Raw genomic sequence first — 23,197 nt, 5'->3', positions numbered from 1 at the left:
CGAGCTCGTCGGGACGTCTGGGCCATTCACGGAATATTTCGGTAAAGTTGCAATGAAGCAGCGATGGTGTGACTCCAAAACAACGACGTTGCTCCCGCAAACGGAACCACGGAAGTTACGGCTGAGATCACCCGCTTTCGCGCTCTCCGTTAACCACTGCTATAACTCTTGGCTATAACTCTCCGCCGCCGGTCTCGGTGCTGGACCGCATATCCTAAGACAGCTGCTGCTCCCGCAACAACGCGGGCAAAGAAACCAAGGCTGCCTCGAAAACATTTTTCATTCCTTGCATCGTTAGTTAAAAGAGCCGATCCACGAGGAGGGAGCGCAAACTTGCACGAAATGAATTCTGTACTGAACACACACTTTGGCAAACAGCGCAAATAACGGGACACAGAAAAGGGGCGCACGACACGGGCGCTGACTTACAACAAGTATGTTCATTGCGCCAGCGCGGAATATATAGGCTGAGAAGCAAGAGCGGGAACATAAATGGCGTGAAACACGTGAGAGAGAGAGAGAGAGAGAACATTTATTCGGACCATCGAGGTGGTTGCTCTTGAGGTCGAGTGGGTGGTGTCCTCATTCCAGAACTCCAGTGGCCATGGCTGCTCGACGTACTTGCTAGACGACAGCTTCTTTTCCCGGCAGGGTATCGCCGGTCAGAAAAGAATGGTTTGAGGTTGCAAGTGGGCGGAGATGTGTTGAATTTACAGATACGAGATTTCCTTGTCTAATAACTGGATGGATGGTGAACTGATGCATGAAAGACCGCGTTGGACGATGGCGAATGCAAATGCCTCGATAATTTCACGTGTGCGGTGGTCAGCGTGCTTCTGGATGACAGCGACTTTTTTTTTTAAATACTGAATGCATTTCCACCACCTGCAATGCAAAGCAAGATTGCTGCTGTATTCTTGTTTTATGTTGTTGGCGTGCTCCCGGAAGTGATAATTGAGTTTGTCCTACGTAGGATCGCCCGCACTTCAAGGGTATTTCATAAGCAACTCCATTAATGCAGCTGTAGAGGGGCTCCTGATGCTTCTTTAGGCAACTTTCTTTCTTTTTTTTTTCTTTCGAGGGGGGGGGGGGGTCGTCTCGGTTGACCCTCGTGCATAAAGCTTTCAGCTTGCCTGGGGCTGATAAAAGAACCGAAACACCCATCCTTCCCGAGGCCTTCTTCAATCTATGGGACACCCCGTGCACATATGGAATGACAGCCATTTTCGAATTATTGATCTAGGTTTCGCGCGGCTTTTTCCTTCGGTGCATTTCCGCTAACATGTCTTCCACTAGCGTACCAGGAGGATGCTCGGAAAACCAGCCCGCCAAACTACTGTACCTGGCCTTCAAAGGCCATTTCAATCTCGTGTACGCACGATCTTTGCAGTACATTACGGAAGGCGGCTTTTGCGATTCCCCTCTTCACTAGCCTTGAGTGAGCCGACGAAAAAATCAAGAGGCTCTTTGCTGAGCAGGGCGCATACCTCCAGCATACATGTTCTTTCTTGAACAAAAGAGGAAGTCCAGAAAACGCAAAGTGTCCTCTAGTAGCGCCTCTGTGAGCGTGATATCATTCATATTATCTACAAAGCTTTTGTAGACGACTTGTACCACTGAAGCAAGATCGTCGTCAGTCGCCCCACTGAGGACGAGGTAGTCGTTGAATTACCTGAGCACCTTCATGGCGCGGACCGTTGGGAGGTTGCTTTCGATGTCACAGTCGTAGCGGGCTAGCAACAGGTCAGTCACTCCGTGACCTGTTGCTAGCCACGGGACACCCTGTGGCATGAGCCAATGCAGGCTCCTTCATTTCGGAGGAACATCTTCCCTGTGAACAGGACCACCGCGGAGCGCAGGTACAGCCCTAGCTAGTGGAGAAATCTGCCTACATTTCTTCCGCACTCGTTCTGGAAGCGCACGTCCCCGTATGCCTCAATGTCTTCGTCTGCGACTTCAAGGAAAAGTGAGTGGGCCAACGAGCAATAAAGAACCTTTTCATCGATGGAGAAGGCTAACATCCCGACTGTGCCGTAGGAGTTCAAGTGCTCAGATACAGCTGCTGAGCTGTGAACTGAGAAAATGTCGGTCACCTCGAGTAGGCCAATGCATTTCTGCAGGAAGCTAGCAAGCGACTTCTGCCAAGCAACTCGTTCTGACACAATCACTCCGGAAGGGCAGTCGGGCTTGTGCATTTTTCCCGAGGAAAAAACTTTAAGGTTCTGTCCACTTTTCTTTTTGACTACTGCAACAAGCTTTTCCAGTCCAGGTTTTTAGCACATCATCTTTGCTTCTTTCTTCACCCTACTTGGAAGCTTCCCTTCGTTTTCATGGAACTGGGCTCTAGTGGCGGCCTCAAATTCTGCTTTGTAAACGCCCTAAGGCATGACGGCGACGCCACCTTTCCTATCAAATACAAGGAGCTTCAACTGTGCCTTCATGAGGGTAGTACCCAGTTGCGCAGGTTTTACATGTCGATCTATTTTGGATCGAGCTGGCAACGCTTCGAGCCCTTCCAGAATGCACCTGGTCGCCTCATGTGGTTCTGCTTTTGATGCGGTTCTTCGGACAAGGGCGAGCTGCTCAGGTTTCTCGAGCCTTTCTGTGTCCCGTTATTTGCGCTATTTGCTGAAGTATGTGTTCGAACCAACAAGCCCGGCTAGCCACTATTCTGGAGTGCTCTAGTGAAATTTATTTAATATTTCTCACACACACGTTCGGTGTCAGAGGAATGTGAGAGCAGTACGCTGTGGCAATTTGGCACACACACAGGGCGCTGTGTAAGAACTAGGACAGAGTGAGACGCTGCACACAAACTGAAAGTGCTGAAAGTACTGAAGTGAAAGCGTACATACTCTCGTAACATTAAGAAACATGACACATCTAAACCAACGATCACAGCGCCTTACACTCGTTTTGCTGTTGAGCACCTTCGATTGCCAGCCGTGGTGGCCACATTTGGATGAGGAGCGAATGCAAAAACACGTGTGCGAATCGATCGAGCAAGGTGGTCAAAACTAGACCTGCACTGAGACGTTTCCCATACTGCTCGTGTTCTCCCAATGCGTCTAACCACATCAATCAATCAATCAATCAATCAATCAATCAATCAATCAATCAATCAATCAATCAATCAATCAATCAATCAATCAATCAATCAATCAATCAATCAATCAATCAATCAATCAATCAATTAATTAATTAATTAATTAATTAATTAATCAATTAATCAATTAATCAATCAATCAATCAATCAATCAATCAATCCGGCGCAGTAATTTCCACAAGGAGGAAGAACAAGGTGGTAGCTCCTCCTACCTTCCCGCTTCCAATTACAAATCCCAACGTGTAACTAGGGAATTAAAATAATTGATTTCTCAGTGTTCATTCATTCATTTGCGAACGATATCGATTCAAATGCGTAGAATTTCCTAATTATTCCAGCACTAACAAAGCAGGGAGAATCTTAACTTACCTAAAGCCGCCTTGGGAGGCATAAATAAAATCCTTTTAGAGACAGTATTTTCTCTTAGCGCAAGGCATTCTAACGCAGAATCGTTCTACGAAACCCCTTAATTGCGTCTCTTATACTCCGCTTGCAACGTGCCGACTCCGTGTCTTATAGCAGGAGGCTGTGGTATTTGTAACAACGCGTGCTGTTTCTAGAAGCACACTGTCAGGTGTAGCCCCCATTAGCGTCATTCAGACTTCTCATTAGAAGTTTGAACATTAGAAACGTTAGAGTGAGACCATAGTGCTCAGGCATGCATAGAACGCCTCAGAAGGCTTCTTTTTTTCTTTGACAAATTGCTATGTGACTTCTTAAGTCCATTAAGCAAGCTCCTTCTTGCAAGAATCTTGCATAAATTTCGGTGTATCTCAACAGAATATATACTGAAGGCAAACAAGAGTCAACAAGAAGGCAACACAATTTCTATAACAACATTTGTACGGGTTGGTAGTATGCACCGCTTCCGGAAGATGCAATTTTCAACAGTGGCGGAACATTACAGAGAAACGTATGGACTGGACAGAGAGATAGAAAAATAAAACATCGTGTTTTGCTATTTCATATTCATCCGTTTCGCATACACACACGCAGTGGCCTTTAAGCGCAGAAAACGAATTACCCAGTGAAGTCCGCGTGAGCCGCGCTTCGCGAACTTTATACGCAATGTGTCATTGTCCAATATACGGCGTAGCGACTTCCTTTTCTTTCTTCGGGAGAGAAGTGGTCCCCTCGCCTGCAAATAATATTTTCCACCCCAGTGACTTCATCAGAATCGTGCTCTTTATCTTGTTCGCATCTCCACATTTGTGCTACGTTAAAGAATCTGGGAAAAGAACAGCAGCACAGTCACTTTCAGTGTGAGCTGCAACACGGAAACCGCAGTCGAAGAGGCTCGAAAAATGCATGCCGGCACCGAAAAACGAGAAATTGAAGAACCAAACGCCGCTCAAATTATTGGCATTTATTGAATCAACTTTGCGTCGGCGCCACAGCGCAGTCTTTATGCCCTTTCGACTACGGACGCTCTGTTGCAACTAATGTTGAACTCAACTGTACATCCCTTTCTGCCTCTGACGAAGGACTCTCCCACCTAGTCGCAGACGAATGGCGCAGACAGGATGTTGCTAGCGAAAGTTGCTACAAACCAGGCAACTGGCGTCGTGTATTCTGCCTTCTTTTGGAACTATCCTTTTCACTATGCAATGTCAATAAATTACAAAATTTTCTTCACCACATGGTTGCCACACAACATACTGTCACGGGCGGCGATCCTCTGGTCGTTATTTGGACGATGTCGACGACGACGATGTGGATATCCGGTGTACCTATGCGAGGTGATCTTAATAAATTCCTCGGTTCCAAATGCTGAAATTGAATTTGATGATATTTTCCAAATTATGCTTAACATCTACCCTATCGATATCTGTATAGTACTCTGGAAGACCACCTTGCACACCTGGACACAAAGACCGTTGTAGCAACTGATGCCTCCGTCTGTGAAAATGCAGGTGTGAGCATTGTATCACCACATCTAAATTGGTCTTTTTTGATTCGGCTACCTGACTTCACACCTATCTCTCAGGCGGAATTTTTGGCCATTGTATTAGCTTTACGCAAATTACCACCATCTCTGTCATCAGCCATACCCTTAACTGATTGCCTGCCTGTCTGTTCTTCACTAACCACACCCAAATTGTCAGATTCATTAGGAACTTTCTATTCTCTTCTCCCAAGACACTTACGTCTCGTTCGTTTAGTGTGGGTACCAGGTCACAAATGCCTATCCTTAAACGAATATGCAGATTCACTCGCAGTAGCATCCCACGATGGTCCTATAATCCCCATTTTACCTTCGTCATCATTCATCACTGCAGGGCGATAAAAAAAAATATACTACTACACATAAGTTCGCGCAATCATCATTGGCAACGTCTGATTTCCCGTATCTCAAATGGTGTTCCTCTAGAAAAATTGAAGCAACGATTACAAGACTACGGTGCCGAGTCCCGCACTGAACTTTTACCCCCACAGGTCTGGTCTGGCTATGTCGCCCTTGCGCCCTTAATGCAATGAGAGTGAATCTCTGGAAGACTTCTTTTTGACATGCCGCCGTTTCATTATTCAACGGAAAAGATATTTAGAAGAACCCTTCCGAAAGCATTGGCTTGAATTTGACTCTTCCTGTAACTCTTTCGTTTGGGGCTACCGTACTGAGTTACAGCCACAGTAACGTTTGTGAAGCCCTCTGCTTTTTTCTGCGTGCGACAAAAGGGATTGCGTGTTAGATTCTCGTAAATACTTATAATGTTCCCAAAATTCACAAAATATCTAGGTAATTGATTATTCATACCTGTCACAGTAGACACTTTAAATCCCATTTGCAAGATTTGCCCCTCGCTGCTTATTGCAAGCAGCGAGGGGCACGGCGAGCGTCTCATTGGCAGCAGGGAGTCCATTAGCCTAAAGCACAAGATCATCAAGTCATCACGAATGCCTCAGCTCCCGAAGGCACACTGGAAGATTATCGCCCACCCCAGGGGTGGTCTAGATGTTCAGAAGACGGGCTCAGCTCGGCTTGGTCGGACCGTCGCCGCCGCGGCAGGACTCACGTCCGAACAAGCTAGCTACGACTTCGTCTGCCCCAACAAAACACAATATAGTATCGTCCTCAGCACCGCGTCTTGCGATAACGCAGATGCCTATCTAAAAATAAATTGCATTACCCCGGGAATCAAACAGTACGAACTCAGCACTTACGAAGCCGCGCCGCACGCCACGTGCAAGGGTGTCATACGTCAAATTGATGTGTCGGAGAGCCAGGCCGACCTGAACAGAAGCATTCTCAACGAGAGAAATCCCTTAGCCCTGGGAGCCAAGCGAATAAAAAATAGCGAAACGGTAGTCATCGTTTTCGACTGCTACAAGCTCCCCAACTTCGTTTTCTAGGGCTCGGCGCTACTCAAGTGCTCCTTGTACCTCAGGCAGCACGACTGCTGGTATGCCTGCGGTAGGCTAGGCCACAGAGCCCACGTCTGCCTAACGCCGGAGGACAAACTATTCAGGAAATGTGGGGCCAACAACCCCGACAACAACCACACCTGCTCGCCTACTTGTGGCCTCTGTGGGGGCCCGTACACCACAGCGGACAAGATTTGCAAGCAAAGATTCCAACTCCCGTACATCGTTCGACGGAGGAGAAGGGAAAGAAATCCAGAATCCAGGAATTGAGACCCGTCACCAGCATAGACAAGCGCCGGCAGCGAACCGGCTAGACGTTCGAGCAGGCGCTCCCGCTCGAGAAGCCGCTCGAGGTCCAGGAGCCGTTCCCGGTCCAGGTCAATGAGTCGTTTCAGGTCCAGGTCCCGGGGCCGCTCCAGATCGGGAAGCCACTCCCGGGGCCCACAGAACAGGGTCCGGTTCGAGGAGCCAGCCGGTCCTGGGAAACAAGGCGCCACCTGTGCAGACAGGGTGCGGAGTGGAGGGAGAACTGCCGAAAAGGTAACGGGGAGTGCGGCGCCAGAGCATGGTTCGTCTGAAATAACTCAGCTTAGGAAAGAAAATGCCGAGATGCGCAGCATAATTGAGTTAATGCGAGCCGAAATAGCAGAGCTCAGACAGGCTAATCAACCTCACCACGTTCCAGTCCCTAGTTCAACCCCCTCAGAGACCCCCTCGGCGACCCCCTCTCCCCAGCCCCTCGGCGACCTCACCCCGTTCCAGTCCCTAGTTCAACCCCCTCGGGGACCCCCTCTCCCCAAACCGCAGACGTTCCCATGGTCGTGGATGGGAGCCACTCGGGCAACCCAGCCAAAAGAAAGGCCGTTCCCAGCATGCCCGAAAATGTACAGGCTAAAGCCAAGTCCGAAGTCAGAGAAATGTTGAATTCCATCCGCTTCAAGATCAAGCAGTTTAAAGAGCGACTATCTGCAGTGGATGAGCGACTCTTGGTCGTGGATCAGAAGTTAGACGCGCAAAACGTCAAAATTCAATGCTTAGAAAACAGAATGCCAGAGATGGCAAGGTGCAGGAAATGGACATAAAGACGTCCACCCGCGTACGTCCCGTTTACTTCCCGGATGGCGCGTCGGTACCTGCGCCGCCACAACTGCACATCCCCGGACCGATTAATAGAACCATCTCCCTCGAGATCCTTGTAGCAACGCCGGAAGGCGCTTATGCAGCAAGGATGGGGCCGCACACCATATTTAGGATTTGGCATTGGAACTGCAGTGGACTTCACCATAAAATATGCACCCTGCAGCAGTTTGTTCACGCTCACAAAGGAAAGCCACTTGTTATATTATTGCAAGACACGATGACTGATCAGGTTTCACTCCAGGGATACAAAGCTCTTGCTCTCCGTAGGGACGGCAGAGAAATCTGCACATTAGTCAGCAGCAAGTTCACTTTCACCGCACACGATCTAGGGGCCCGGCCTAGCAAGACGGAAACTTCCCTAGTAGAAGTCATCCCAAGTCAATCCAACATCTCCAGCATTTTTATGCTTAACGTATATAGCAGCCCGAGGGATCACAAACAACGTTTCAAAACCATCATCACTAGAGCAACGAAATTCGCCGGAAACTCTCCACTGGTAGTGGCCGGCGATTTCAACGCCCCCTTTCACGCTTGGAACTACACGCACGACACGGTCAAGGGCAGAAGCCTGTGACAGGAGGCGGGAGATGCGGGACTCTCAATATTGACAGACCCAGCCTTTCCCAACAGACGCGGCACCTCCTCGACCAGGGACTCTGTCCCGGATCTCGCCTTTGTTAAAAACGCTGGCTCAGCCGTGTGGTCGAATATGCTCATAGACCTCGGTAGCAATCACTACATCACGGCCACCAACTTACAAGTGGAGCAGAAAAGAAAGAAAGCCTTCTCAGTGCCCGACTGGGACAAACTCCGTGAGGTTCGCAAGGCCCGCGCCGCCAGTGGAGAAAAGCCGGAGAGTCTCGTCCAGTGGTGCGCACTAATTCTGCAAGATGTGTGCTCCTCCACCAAAACCATAGAGACAGACCTACAGACAAACAAAATGGATAGCAGGCTAGCACACCTTCTCGAGGCCAAGCAATCACTTCTCGAGAGATGGAAAAGCCACCGATTGAATCGCAAGCTCAGAAAAAAGATAGCCGAGATCAACAAGCAGATTGACGAGCACTGCCGAAGCCTGTCTGGGCAGCAATGGGACAAAATTTGCAATTCAATCGACGGGTAAATGCGCACGGGAGGCAAGTGGAATCTTCTCAAACACTTGCTCGACGACTCCGGCACCAAGTCAAACCAGAGAAGTGTCCTCGCTAAAGCGCTCCACGAAGCCAAGATGTCGTCTTCGGAAAAGGACGTGCTCGAGATGCTAGCTAAGAAGTACCTGCCGCTCAAAACTGTGGCCGATGACGTGGCATACCCAGTATACAAAGGGAAGCCCAACTCCGTGCTGGACGAGCCTTTCAAAGTCAATGAAATCCGCCGCGCCCTAGACGACCTCAATGGTGGGTCAGCACCCGGCCCGGATCAGATTAACAACAAGGCTCTCAGAAACCTAGAGGATACATCGATTGAGTTTCTCACAGATGAGATAAATCGGATTCGGGAGGAGGGAATTGTACCAGAACAGTGGAAGTTGGCGAAGGTCATACTAATCCCAAAGCCCGGTAAATAGTCAAGCTTGACAACCTCCGCCCCATCTCACTGGCGTCATGTGTAGGGAAGGTGGCCGAGCACGCCATCCATAACAGAATTGCTGAATCGAGACCAACGACCTTTTGCCTCACAACAGGGTAGGTTTCAGGCCAGGCCTCTCCACCCAGGATGCCATGAAGCTTATCAAGATCCAAATCCTGGAACGCTGCACTCGGGACACGAGATCCATCCTTGGTTTGGACATGGAGAAGTCCTTTGGTAACATCCGTCACGAGTTCGTTCTCGACGCCATCTCCAAACTCGACCTAGGCTCGTCCTTCCATGCCATCGTCAGGTCTTTCTTGAGCAAACGATGCGCCATCCTCAAGGCTGGAGATTTGGAATCGGAGAAAATGGAGCTGAGCAGAAGAGGTACACCCCAGGGGTCAGTCATCTCACCGCTCCTCTTCAACATCGCAGTGGTCGACCTCTCAAGATACTAGGCAATGTCCAGGGACGGTCACACGATCTACGCGGAGGGCATCACTGTCTGGTGCGCGGGTGGCAGTGACGGACAAGTCGAAGCCGCTCTCCAGGAAGCTGTCGACACTACAGAGCGCTTTGGGACTCCGGTGCTCCCCAAAGGAATCGGAGCTCCTTCTCTACAGCCCAACTAGAAAGGGCCGCAAGCCACAGAACTGGAAACCTCGCACTGAAATTGGCATTAATTTCTACACCAAGTGCGGAGATCCCATTCCCACAGTCGCATCCATTCGAATCTTGGGAATGGCACTCGAAGGGGCGGGCACAAATAGCATCACCATTCACAAACTAGCAAAAAAGACGGATAGCGTGATCGGTCTAATCAAGCGGGTAGCTAACAGAAGGAAAGGCCGAGCGAAAAGAATCTGATAAGGCTAGTCCACGCTTCCTTGCTATGCCAGTTTACGTACGTAGCGGCCATGCACGTCTGGAAGAGGGCCGAGAGAGACAAGCTAAATGGCATGATAAGGAGGGTGATCTGGAGCGCACTCGGACTACCAAACTACACACGCACCGACCGACTGCTGCAGTTGGGTATTCATAATACCCTGGAAGAAATTGCAGAAGCGCAAGAAAGGGAACAGATTCTCAGGCTCTCCGGAGTCAGGGCGGGCAGACGACTCCTAACAGAGATGGTGTCCCCCCGGTCACTGTCTAAGACGCCTACCAGGGCCTTCCGGAAGAGCAGAAAGATAACATCATCATATCGCCCGCCCCGCACAATATGCATCCCCAGCGCAACGTAGAAAGAACGTTGGTGGTGGCGCTCTTACGCCGCGCGACAGAACTTCTTGGTGGCAGCTGCTTCGTTGACGCGGCCCAGTATGGCAACAGCAACAATTTCATGGTAGTGTCGATCAACCACAGGGGTTCGACCGTTAAGGCCGCTTCGGTACGAAGCACGTCGTCGCGTGCGGCCGAGCAAGTGGCCATTGCCTTGGCCCTCCTGGACGACAAGCATGCCATATATTCAGTGACTCCAGGGCAGCCATCCGCACCTTCAGCGTTAGCGCCGTGGGTAAGAAAGCCTATCGCATCCTCGACAGCAAAAGCATCACCACTGTTAGGATCGGCCTGCAGCTATTTCAGCCCGCTGCACGTGTACCGATCCAACCGGGACGGTGGTGCACTTAAGAGAACTGCGGATAACCGGCAGCCACGTGGCGAGGGGTCAGCTCAGGGGAGTTCTCGAGGGGAGGTAATTGGCAGAACCTCCTCATGCGCTTTTCGAGACACCAGATGATGTGCTACCCGCGCGCGCCACCCGGTACGGCTCCGAGTTCGACGAAGCAGGCTTTGTGCGCAACACGACAACGCCGCCCTGTTCTGCTATGACTGGGGTAGTTGCCGCGGGAACGCCGACGAGGGCTCCTTCCCACGCGCCGACCAAGACGGAAGACTATGTGCTACCCGGTCACGCTACCCGGTGCGGCTCAGAGTTCTACGAAGCCCCTCTGACGTCGGCTCCGGACCATTGCACCTATTTGTGTGTGTGTGTGCGTGTGTGTGCGTGCGTGTGAGGCCTCCACCTCCTCCAAGTCGAGAGCCCGCCTCCTCCAAAAGGGGGTTCATCTACAATGACGTCGAGCTATGACGTCGAGTGGAGTGCTTATAAGCAGCGATTGTCGGCTGCTAGAGTGTGCTCGTTGTCGTGCTTGAAATGTACTCGTGAGCTGTGTGCTCGTAAGCTGTTTGCTGTATGCTCGTCTTGCGGGCTCCATTTGGGAGTCACGCTAGACTGTCGATGTATCTCATGTTCAACTGTAAACAACATGTAAATAAATACTGCTCTCCTAAGTCCTGACGAAGAGTCAAGCTCCTTCCTACAGCTACGACTGCCAAATCTTACATCTGAATGGCAGCGGTGAGATCGGCCTACAGCTCGTAGATCGTCCGACAACTCTTACACCATCCACACTCTCACATGGTTCCCTGCTCACATGGGATCCATCATAAGAGGTCCCACAAACCTCAACGAGCTGGCCCACTCCAAGGCGCGAGTTCTCGCTTTCCGCGACCGTGGAGAACTCCGACGCCGGCCCGCAGTGCTGCAGAACAGAGATCAACTGATCACATACAATGAAATTACGCGGCACTTTTATCTCGGCAGGAGAGACTTTCCCCTTCTACACAAGAAAAATAGAGCACAGGTATTGACCCTCAGATTATTGCAAACAGGCACGTATCCCAGCCCGGCTTTATTCCGCAAGCTTTATCCCGACACCTATGCCACTAGTTCTTGCAGGCACTGCAATGACTTAGCTAGCCTAGACCATATGCTCTGGCGTTGCCCCTCGTTACGAGGCACAGAACAAATCAATGAGGCCAAGTAGCTCTCCGCTATCAAGAGCCCCGATGCCGGTGCGCAACTATGGGCTGTCCAGAGGGCCCACGATGCGGCTGTCGGGCATGGTCCGACTCTCCCAACGTGGGAGCGGCCCGCAGTGCGCTAAGTCGCGTACCTCAGGACCCTCATTAATGTTTTGCATCCATCCATCCATCCATCCATCCATCCATCCATCCATCCATCCATCCAACAGTTCCTTCACCGCCCGATTCATGGCCGATCCGCAAGAGTGGGTGGCGCCATTTCAGTGGGGAAGAAGAAGATCATGCGCTAGCCCTACCATTTCTGCAGCGTTATGCGGCCTTCCCTCGTAACTATATCCTATGATATATATTGCCCCCGTAATAGCCTTATCGTCAAATAAATTAATACAGATCTTTGTTATAGCACGCCTCTTAGGCACCCGTTCCTGTGGCGAGCGTCCGCATCGGCCTCGGTGTAACCGAGCGAATCAGCACAGCGAAAGACAAAGGCGAACGCGGTGAGATTAAAGACACGAGGAGTAAAGCGGAGAGGGCACAGCTTAACCAGAAGTCCGAAAGAAGAGGAGGGTGTGGCGAAAAGGGTGACGAGTTTCATCAACCTAAACTGCGCTAGGGACGAGACACCAAGGTGGAAGAAGACAGGACAAAGAACGACAGGGAAAGCTCAGTGCCAGCAAGACCTGGCATGCGGCCAGCCAGCGCGAAAACAAAGTGCTGGCGCGGGCTTCAACCCCTCTGCTCATGAGCTACTTAGCATGCGGTGGTGCCGCCCCTAAGAATGCGCTCAGCACGAGCCACTCGTTCCCGTGTTCACGCTTTCTTTCTCAACAATGAGCGACGCAACCGGTGGAAATGCTTCGACTGCCGCTGCTGCTAAACGAGCTGCCCGAGCAGAGGCTCAACGGCGCCGTCGAGAACATCTTGTTCTTCAAAAGGAAGTTCTTTGCCATAATATATCGTGAATTCAAAACACCTAAATAGCTGCACTCGAAATTCGCACTAGGGTGTATCGTAATCGTTGGCGAAAATTTTTTAGAGCGCCGCTCTTAGGCGCCTGTTCCTGCGACGAGCGTTGGCGTCGGTGGCGCAAGCGAGGGAACACGCAGCGAAAGGTGAAAGAGCGAACGCGTAGCGGGAGATGAAAGACGCGAGCCGCGAACGGCGGAGACCAATGACAGCAGCCCCTTCAGGGATGTGCGCGCGTTATACTCGTCTGATGCGGACCCGCCCGACCGCTCGCTTCGTAATATCGTCTGCTCGCGTCAGCTCTCGCTCGCGCTTGTTTTGTTTCCTTAGTTTGGTATCGTTCGCGTTTGTTGCGATCGTCATGGTTCGCGATTTTGTTATCTGATTGTATGTGCGACGCGAAATGCTTAGTACTTTCTGAAAGCCACGCGGGCACCAGCCAATAAATACGCTGGAACCTTAATTCGATGAGTCACGTATAAAAACCGATGTGCTTAACCAAAGCCACCTAGAAAACCCGCAGATCAGATTTCTGACAATCGCCGACTGTGCTCTCCGCTATCGTTGTGCTTCAGTGTTACTTGTTTTGCTGGGCACAAGTACGTCCAATAAAGAGTTCAATTTATAACTCACACTTTCGACACTGTCGTTCTTTGCTGTCGCTACCACGTGACAATATAATCATAATACGAAAACATACTTAGGCTTTAGTTGACAATTGTCAGATTTTCTCGCCCATCCTACCCTTCAGTGCAATCCTGCCAATTGAGCCAGAACGCCGCACACGAGCGCGTCTCGACGGTACAGCGCGGTCGAAAGGGAACACCAGCTGCCGCAGTATGGCGTGAGGCGTTGGGTGAGGGGAGAGAGCATCGCCGCGATGCCACGTCACCCTCGCAGTCGTACTCGCAAGCCTGTGTTATGCGCGCGTTCCTTGTCCACGCAAACTCTCGCCTTCGTTCCGATTGCGCCTCGGTAAGGCCTAATGTAAACGCGCAAAGCGTCTCAACATGCTCGCTTGGCCGCGTGGTGTTCATACCTCGAAGGACGCTCAGAAGCAGTCATTTGGACATTGGGCCACCCCAATATCTCAAGTTGGCCCACACTCAAATTTCAAGTTGGCGCATGCCCAAATTTCACTTGGTCCACCCTTACTATAAGCTTCCCCATGTATTTACTGAGCAGCCCTAGTACCTCTATGGGTCATCATCATCATCACCATCAGCCTATTTTATGTCCACTGCTGGACAAAGGCCTCTCCCTGTGATCTCCAATTACCCCTGTCCTGCGCCAGTCGATTCCAACTAGCGCCCGCCAATTTCCTAATTTAATTGTCCCACCTAGTCTTCTGCCATCCTCGACTGCGCTTCTCTTCTCTTGGCACCCATTCTGTAACCCTAATGGTCCACCGGTTATCTAATTTACGCATTATGTGGGCTGCGTAGCTCCATTTCTTTCTGTTAGTGTCAATTAGAATGTCGGCTATCCACCCGCCGTGGTTGCTCAGTGGCTATGGTGTTGGGCTGCTGAGCACGAGGTCGCGGGATCGAATCCCGGCCACGGCGACCGCATTTCGAATGGGGGCGAAATGCGAAAACACCCGTGTACTTAGATTTAGGTGCACGTTAAAGAACCCCAGGTGGTCGAAATTTCCGGAGTCCTCCACTACGGCGTGCCTCATAATCAGAAAGTGGTTTTGGCACGTAAAACGCCATAATTAAAAAAAAATTATGTCGGCTATCCCTGTTTGCTGCCTGATCCGAACCGCTCCCTTCCTGTCTCTTAACGTTACACCATCTTGGTTCTATCGCTCTTCGTGCTACCTTGTGTTTGGCGCATGATAGCCTGAGTTGCTTATGCGCCATTAAACCCAACACAACACGCTCTTCGTGCGGTCCTTAACTTGTTCTCGAGCTTCGTTGTCAGTCTCCAAGTTTCGGCCCCATATGTCAGCACCGGTAAAATGCAATGATTATACACCTTCCTTTTCAATGATAATAGTAAGCTTCAAATCAGGAGATGAAAATGTCTGCCGTACGCGATCCAACCCATTTTTATTCTTCTATGAATTCCCTTCTCACGATCAGGGTTTCCTGTGAATAATTAACCTAGGTGAACGTACTCCTTCACAGATTCTAGAGGCTGACTGGTGATCCTGAACTCTTGTTCCCTTGGCCAGCTGTTCATCATTATCTTTGTCTTCTCCATATTAATCTTCAACCCCACTCTTACACTCTCTGTGTTAAGGTCCTCAATCATTTGTTGTAACTCGTATGCAGTATTTCTGAATAGAACAATCACATCGGCAAACCGAAGGTTGCTGAGATATTCACCGTCGATCCTTACTCCTAAGCCTTCCCACTTTACAGCTTGAATACTTCTTCCAAGCACGCAGTGAATAGCACTGGAGAGGCTGTTTTCTGAGAGTTTTCTTGTGTAGAATGAAAGTATATAGCTGTAGAACCTCTGTAGATATTTTCCAAGGTATTTACGTAAGCGTTCTGTACTCCTTGATTACGTAATGCCACTATGACTGTTGGTATCTCTATTGAATCAAATGCATTTTCGTAATCTATGAAAGCCATATAGAGAGGCTGATTGTACTCTGTGGATTTCTCGATTACCTGATTAATGACATGGATGTGATTCATTGCAGAGTATCCCTTCCTAAAGCCCTTCCTGTTCCCTTGGTTGGTTAAAGTGTAGTGTTGATCTTATTCTATTGCAAATTATCTTGGTGAATATTTTATATGATACTGGGAGTGAGCTAATGGGCCTATAATTTTTCAATTCTTTAACATCTCCGTTTTTGTGGATTATTATAATGTTGGCATTCTTGTTCTCTGGGGCCTCGTAATCGCGAGACCGTTCGTATGAAAGGTCGCCAGATTTACAAGCACGATGTCTCCTCCATCTTGGATTAAATCGACTGTTATTCCATTTTCTCCTGCCGCTTTTCTCCGTTTCATGTCTTCCAACGCCTTTCTAACCTCATCACTAGTTACAGAAGGAGCCTCTGTGACCTCTTCATTACTACTTGGAATGGAGGTATCGTGGCTGCTCATGGTACTGTACAGATCAGTATAGTATACATCCGCTGCTTTTACTATACCTTTGAAATTGCTGATGATATTACCCTGCTTATCTTTCAGTGCATACAACATATTTTGTCCTATACCAAGTTTCTTTCTCACTGATTTCAGACCGCGTCCACATTTTACGGCTTCCTCAGTCTTTATCACGTTATAATTTCGATTATCCCTTATTTTCGTATTCTTGATCAGTTTTGAAAGTTCCACGAATTACATCAGATCTCTTGAGTTGCACACTTTCATTCTATGTCGTTTCTTTATTAGGTCGTTTGTTACTTGGGAGAGCTTGCCTACTGGTGGCCTTGGTGCCTTGCCTCCCACTTCATTTGCTGGCTCTGAAGCCAACCTAGTTACGATTTCATTCATTACCTCAATCTCATCTTCACCTCTCTGTTCAAAGATTCCATATTTGTTTGCAAGTGCCAGCCTGAATTTGTCTTCCTTTACCCTTACCGCCACTAGGTGGACCTGTTTCTCCTTGGCCACATTTACTCTTTCTCTCTTCAAATTGAAGTGAATCCTAGCCCTCACTAACCTATCATCACTGCACTTTACCCTACCTATCACTTCTACATCCCGTACTCTGCTGGGATTGGCAGAAAGTTTGAGATCAATTTCATTTCTTGTTTCACCATTCGGGCTTTTATGGGTCCACTTTCTGTTTCTACGCTTCGTGAAAAAGGTGTTCATTATTTGTAACTTATTCCTTTCGGCGAATTCTACCGGCATCTCTCCTCTAGCGTTCCTAGAATCGACGCCGTAGTTGCCAATTGCTTGTTCTCCAGCCTGCTTTTTCCCCACTTTTGCATTGAAGTTGCCCATTACTGCAGTATACTGAGTTAACACTTTGCTCATCACTAATGCAACATCTTCAATAAACTGACCCTACTCCATCGGTATTCTCAATTTTTTTTAAATTTTTGCTTTAAATTCTTTCTTATCGCTTAAAAGCTTCCAATCATCCACATTTACACTATCATAACAATTAAATGTGCTTGCAAATTACGAATTTTTATACAGATACAAGGCATTACAGTTTTCTCGTGACAGGGCTGGGGAGCTCGCCAAAGAATGCTTACGCATTGAAAACAAATGAAAATGCGAGAAGTAATTGAAGCGCTTTTAAACGGATGCAGCGGAAGAGGACACGGAAAAGGAAAATTATTTCAGTGGTATTGGTAAATTACTCTTCGACTAGAGAGCAAAAAAAAATCCTCACCTATACCGTGAACGGAGACCCGTTAAGGCAGAAAAGGCACAAAAAGGAAAACACAGGCGGCGACACCACCTCGATGTGCCCTTACCAGCTCACGATGACGTCATGGATTTCTACGGCATCAGGTCTGGCCTAGTTAATTTGCTATCCGTAAAGATAGACTACATTGTGTTCGCAAACAGCCGACGACCGAGTTTAGCGAGCTCGGAGAATTTTCACTGAGCCACGACAGTCCATGGAAAGAAAATACGTTGAAATTCATGACGTCACAGTGATGCACGTACCGGCGCTTGAGTTCCGCGGCGAAAAGAAATGTAGAATTAGACGTTTCTTCTTCATTTTAAGTTTTAACAAAATCAACCTATTACTGCGAAATTTACGAAAAACAAAGTTTTCAAATAATCTTCCAGCAGTCTAAGCTGAGTTAATGTTTATTTTCAGTCTCTCTTTAAACAAAACTGGTCACCACGGCTTGCCGTTGTAGTTGTAGCTACCTAAACAGCGTCAATATGCAGAAGAAGGTTTTTCTAACTGACGCCAAGCCGGCACGCCACGCAGGCCATAGCCACGGCCGCTAGACCCCACCGTGTTTGGACATCGCCTCGCCGGGAATGTTTTTTCGCCACGGTGCCGCTCCTCTCGCATTGTGTTGTGTGGCAACGAGAAATTGTGCGCCATCCCCAAAGTAGCCTCAACCGTTCTCGACCACGGGCGGGGACGGCCGACCTGGCAGGCAGTCGGGTCATTCCCCGCGGTTGTGTGCCGTTGTCATGACAGCGAGCCCAGGACTCGCGGATGTTTAGTTCACCGTAAGCGCGCTCGACATAGTCTTCCCTCCCTCCCTCTTTTTTTCTTTTCCCCCGCTACTGCACCTGAGTTTCCCACTGGCTCTGCATACTTCTGTCTTGTCTTTCTTTTTTTTTTCCCTTTCCGCAGGTCGTCTTCCCGCTGTTCCTTCTTTTCAATGGCTCGTCAGGTCCGCGAGGTTTCCTTATTTTTGCCCGAGTCCCCCTCGCTTCAATGAGCGCGCAGTAATGACAAAAGCTTCGTTGCGATTGGCTTTGTTACGACTAATGGTCGAGGCGTGTGTACTCCTGAATCTAGCTTCACTGGAGCCGACTTCAAGAAAGAAGCGAGGAAAACGAATGTGAAAGCAGCTTGCAGGACGCTGTACACTGGCGGAGACGGCAAGTTCGAGGTAATCCTTGCGTAATAAAACGTGTGACAACTGGAAGTTTCCTTGCAATTTACGGTTCTTTCGTTTTTCACATGCAAAAAAAAAAAAAATGAAGCAAGTTAGGCGAACAGTGAGGATACTCTCCTAACATCCGTTCTTGGTTCGATCCAAGATGATTCGATCATTCTAAGTTGAGCAAGAAAGGCCGCCCCAATATATGGCAGTACTTGCAAAAGTTCTGTCACGGAAGCAATTGAAATAGGGCCCTATACTATTCAGTGTTGCGCACGCATAAAGCGAATGAAGGCATGACTGCATTTGTTGGTTTTATTGTGATTCAGTTCACTTGAAAAGCGCTTTCGCTAACTAATCTAACGTTCTAATCTTTTCCTAATACTCTGTTTAAATCCCCTTATATTCCCTCTAAATTCCTAGCAATTTCTAACGACGTGCCTAAAGGGCAATATGCCAGACTTGAGGACCGACCTACTTTTTGGAGCGGCAGGACCATCCAGTTACAGGGCACAGTAGTTAAAGCGGCACAGCATGCAAGGGCAACTGAAAAGCCGTAGCTGGAGCTTCATTCCTCTACCGAGCTGTGAACAACTGGGGCATCCTTCCCCACCATATCAATGCCATCACTTGACCAACGACGTTTTTGTACTCTGTAACCGCTTATCTTTGTCTATGAAGTTATGTGGTGCTGACTGAGTTACTTCAGACCCAATCCTTATGTCCTTTTTGCGGGGGTCCTTGAGTTAATAAAATAAAATGAAAGGAGCGATTGATAAAATAAAATAAAAGAAGCATGCACAGATTGTCGCGAATATGGGACAGCATTGCCAAAGTGGATATTGCCGGCTCGCAAGCATTGGCGCAGCACCTTCAGCTAGACTGTGCTTCAATGTTTTTTTGTTTTGTTTTTTTCTCGCAACAAAGATCCGCGTCTGGTGTGTGCAAGCCTCCGGTTACTGAACAAAAAAAAAAAAAAAACCTCAACATGCAGCAAACCTGCTGCTGTCTCCGTCCGTTCTTCTTAAACTGTGCCTCTAGCGACCAGTATTTTGCGTGTATTCCTCGGCTTCTTTCACGCTCGGAAAAAACAATTTTGTGTAGCACGTATTGAGCAACAGAAATCTGCATTGGGAGATTTCCATTTTGCTCTGCAATTTTCTGGTTGACACTTCTAACCTAACTATAATAATTGAGGTTGATTAATTATTAAGACTGATTATGTAATTAGGTGGACTGCAAAAAATAATCTGTGTATATCCAATCAGCAGCATACAACATTACCTTGGTTTGGTCCAGCTACGTGGCATTTGCATATTTTTAATGTTTGGCTCATATTACGCGATACACCCTCCACGTGAGCGTCCAGTCGCCATGACCTCCGAGATAATGCGCGCTCACCTCAAGCCGGCTTGGCAGCGGATCTTGGAAGCTATGATTCTGTCTTTCTTGGAGCACACCATGGAGAACATCTCGATCTGCAACCAATTGATTCAACGGCCGTGGTTCGGCGATATGGACGTAGGGCGCAGGTATTGAGTTCTTAAGTGGAACGACCGGCTTCTGCTTCTTGTGAACAAATTGCGCGAGCAGGATGTTCAGACTTCCGTCTCTCTCCTCTAGGGCGCGTGGATGAACAGACGTTTTCTTGAAAACGTCCAGTTTTTGTCGCACCAGTTTGAACCGACTATAGCCCGAGAACAACTGCTATTGAATCAGCTTTCCGATTATTTTTGTATGTTATAAAAATCCTCGTCCCGACGTGATTTTTTTTTACGAAGTATTAAATTTCATCCTTAAACTTAGCCCTTCAATCGAGTTACGGCAGAACTACTTCCGAAAGAATTTGCCGTAAGGATTTCTTCTCTTTGTTTCTCGCTTCTCTATGTCGAAGCAAAGTCTTGTCATTTCCCCCTCTCTACGGACTCCGCTCATTTTAGCCGTGCCATCGCGCGAACGCTTTCTCCGTCTTCGATCCCGACTCCGGTCCGGAATTCCTTCGCCCCACTCTCAATCAGCCGGGATCACAATTGAAAGTGCGATCGCAGCGGTCCGTGTTAGCGATTTCTTGTGTGCGGCGAGCGGGTTCCTTTTGTACGTCGCCGTGTCCCAACCCGAGCGGCAACCTTTTCAGGCGCCTCACAAAACGCCGGCACTGGTCGCCGCCACCGCGGCCCATTGAAAAGCGATGTCCCCAAAGCTTATAGATCGGCTTCGCCCGCGCTTTCAAAATTCAGCACGGAGCTTATATGAAGAGACTTGGTGCGGAAAAATGGAGCAGCAGAACCAGAATCAGAATCCGGGCCAAGCTTGCAGCGTGGACAACGAAATATCAAAAAGAAAACTAATAAAGAAAGCAGTGGCAGTACACAAGTACGACGACGAGGAGGAGAAAACGAGGCGACGACGGTGGCGTCCTTGCCGTTTTCCGATTCCTTTAAACTTCCTCTCGCACCCTCCCCTCCTCCACCCCGTAAAACGGTTATTTCAAAACAGGGAGTGCACCGGTATCTGGGCCGGACAACAGATGGTGCGCTAGCCCCGGGGCGAGTGGGTGTGTTGTCTAGAGCGGGCGCTGTATGGCGAAGATATTTTTGGAGGCGCTGGCTAAGGCTGGCTGCTGACGTCCAGCGCGTGGGCTTACATGCGGGCAAACGGGCAGGCAGGCAGGCAGGCGCGGACTGTGGGAATCCGCGCCGAAGCTTGTGTTTGTCCGGCTGTGTCTGTGGGTGGAGCTTTGCTTGCGAGCTCCGGTGTGAATGTATAAGTGAAATGCAGACAGCCGTAAAGATTCCGATGCAGAATGGTAGGTATAAGAAGAGTCGGCTTAAGGAAGGAACAGACGCGAAATGCTTGAAACCATGTCGCGGAAATTTCTGCAAGCGATTCGTCTTTGATGTAATAAAAGCATCTGATGGCAGATGGTTCGATACGGTGTTGCCTGGAAAAAATATATTCTTTGTTTCGCATGAGGGAGATCCTGATACTGTAGCATCTAGCCAGGGTGTTCGGGATGGAAATCAGTGTGTTTATCCACGGAATGGTGCGTTAGTGCGGAAGGAGCAACTGCTATAATCGGCTATATTTTCTTTTAACACTGTTGCAGCATGGGGTTCAGAGCGCCTTGCTTTTGTTGCTCCACTTTCGTGTTTTGTTCTTGGCAGGTTTAGAACTTCCTCTCGTGTGAATATTAATAAACTTTACATTTCCACCTGTGTTGTCTTCACGTCAGTAATTTTTTTTGTTCTCCTTCAAGAGTTAGTATCCTTTAGGTTCAGTAAATATCAAACGTGATAAGACTGAAGTTCCCCGTATATTTAGGTCGTTTGTGCTGAGGGTTCCGACCCTTCCATAAGGCACTCAATAATAATAATAATAATAATAATAATCATCATCATCATCAGCAGCAGCAGCAGCAGCATCGTCGTCGTCATCATCATCATCATCACGTTCTTCTTCTTCTTCTTCTTCTTCTTCTTCTTCTTCTTCCTCTTCTTCTTCTTCTTTGGCACTCAGTCTCCGGTCACATAGTCGTCTGCAGTTCCACAACGTGGCAGGTAGTGAAAGATACGCGTATGTGAAGCTTCGGCGCACTTGAAATTCAATGATCTCTCGTTAGAACACAACTTCGCACAAGTATTTCTATACCCACTACAGAGAGCATGCTTCGAATCACGCTGTTCGAATAAGGTATTTCTTGTTCTCCTCCGTGCTTCTCCTCTTTGCTCTCCAGGTACGGCATCAAAAGTTCTCCTACGCCTTTTGCGAGGTACAATATGTCGGACGGCCGCGGGCAGAGATATGGTTCTGTATGAAGAAGGGAAAGGTTGGCACTATCTTCTGCAGCCCTTGAAGGAGCGCCGCTCAGCGCCAGCTGCGGAAACTCGCACAATGCGACCATCACACTCGCGTGAGGGTAAGGTATACGTCTGTTGCGAACTGACCCTCTCTCTCTTATGCCTAAGATGCGCTCGTACTTAGGACATAAGTTCACCTGCCAGCGGAGGGGGCGGCGCTTCAATAAGGTCGCTATGAAAGAAAGAAAAGAATTATTGCGTTGTTTCGGAACCCTCCGCATAATCGGCTCTCATACCCCAGTTTGTTAATCTGTGGCCTCAATATAGTCACGTAGTCGTGACGGTGAAGAACACAACAAAACAGTGAATTACGAAACACTGTTTATTGGGCGAACCTGTGCCCACAAAAGAAACTTTCACTGAACGCACAACAATAACGCCGAACACAGTTGGCGATCGTGGAAATCTGATCTGCGGGTCAAGCGCGTCGGCTTTTACACATGAGAAGTCACCGAATGTTCCAGTGTAATAGCCCACGTTTATCACAGAAATTGCTACACAATTCGGGTCGCGCGCACAGTAAGATTACGCAAGATTCGGTGACAACAGACAGCGGATACAACCGTCGATAACATTCGAGAAGGTTCCGATACATGCAGGCGCGTCCTACGCTGAGCGATAACGTTTAACATTTGTTAGCCGGTGGAACACGCTCACCCGAAAATCGCGCGTGTCAGTATCACTCACTAGATCGTTCAGTCTCCAATAACTTAGTCGCGTGATTTATTGATCACGAATGAATTGGGGGTTATGTTGTAGTTCTCACGTTTTCACAAAGAGGTTCTAGGTTTAGCTGCACTCCTTGCTCATATGTAGGGCAAAGAAAGGGGAAAAAAATGACTGTTTGCAAATATGAGTAGCTTTGCA

At 48.7% G+C, this 23,197-nt stretch overlaps 1 protein-coding gene across 1 annotated transcript in view; it reads left to right on the top strand.

The window, feature by feature from the left end:
• The window catches only part of LOC126539964 (uncharacterized), a 322,216-nt gene that overhangs the window by 83,439 nt on the left and 215,580 nt on the right, over positions 1-23,197 (top strand). The gene's annotated exons all lie outside the window — the stretch shown is intronic.

This window comes from Dermacentor andersoni, chromosome 3 (genome assembly GCF_023375885.2).
Source record: "Dermacentor andersoni chromosome 3, qqDerAnde1_hic_scaffold, whole genome shotgun sequence".
In the NCBI taxonomy this organism is placed as follows: Eukaryota; Metazoa; Arthropoda; class Arachnida; order Ixodida; family Ixodidae; genus Dermacentor; species Dermacentor andersoni.
This window is presented reverse-complemented; position numbering and strand designations above follow the sequence as displayed.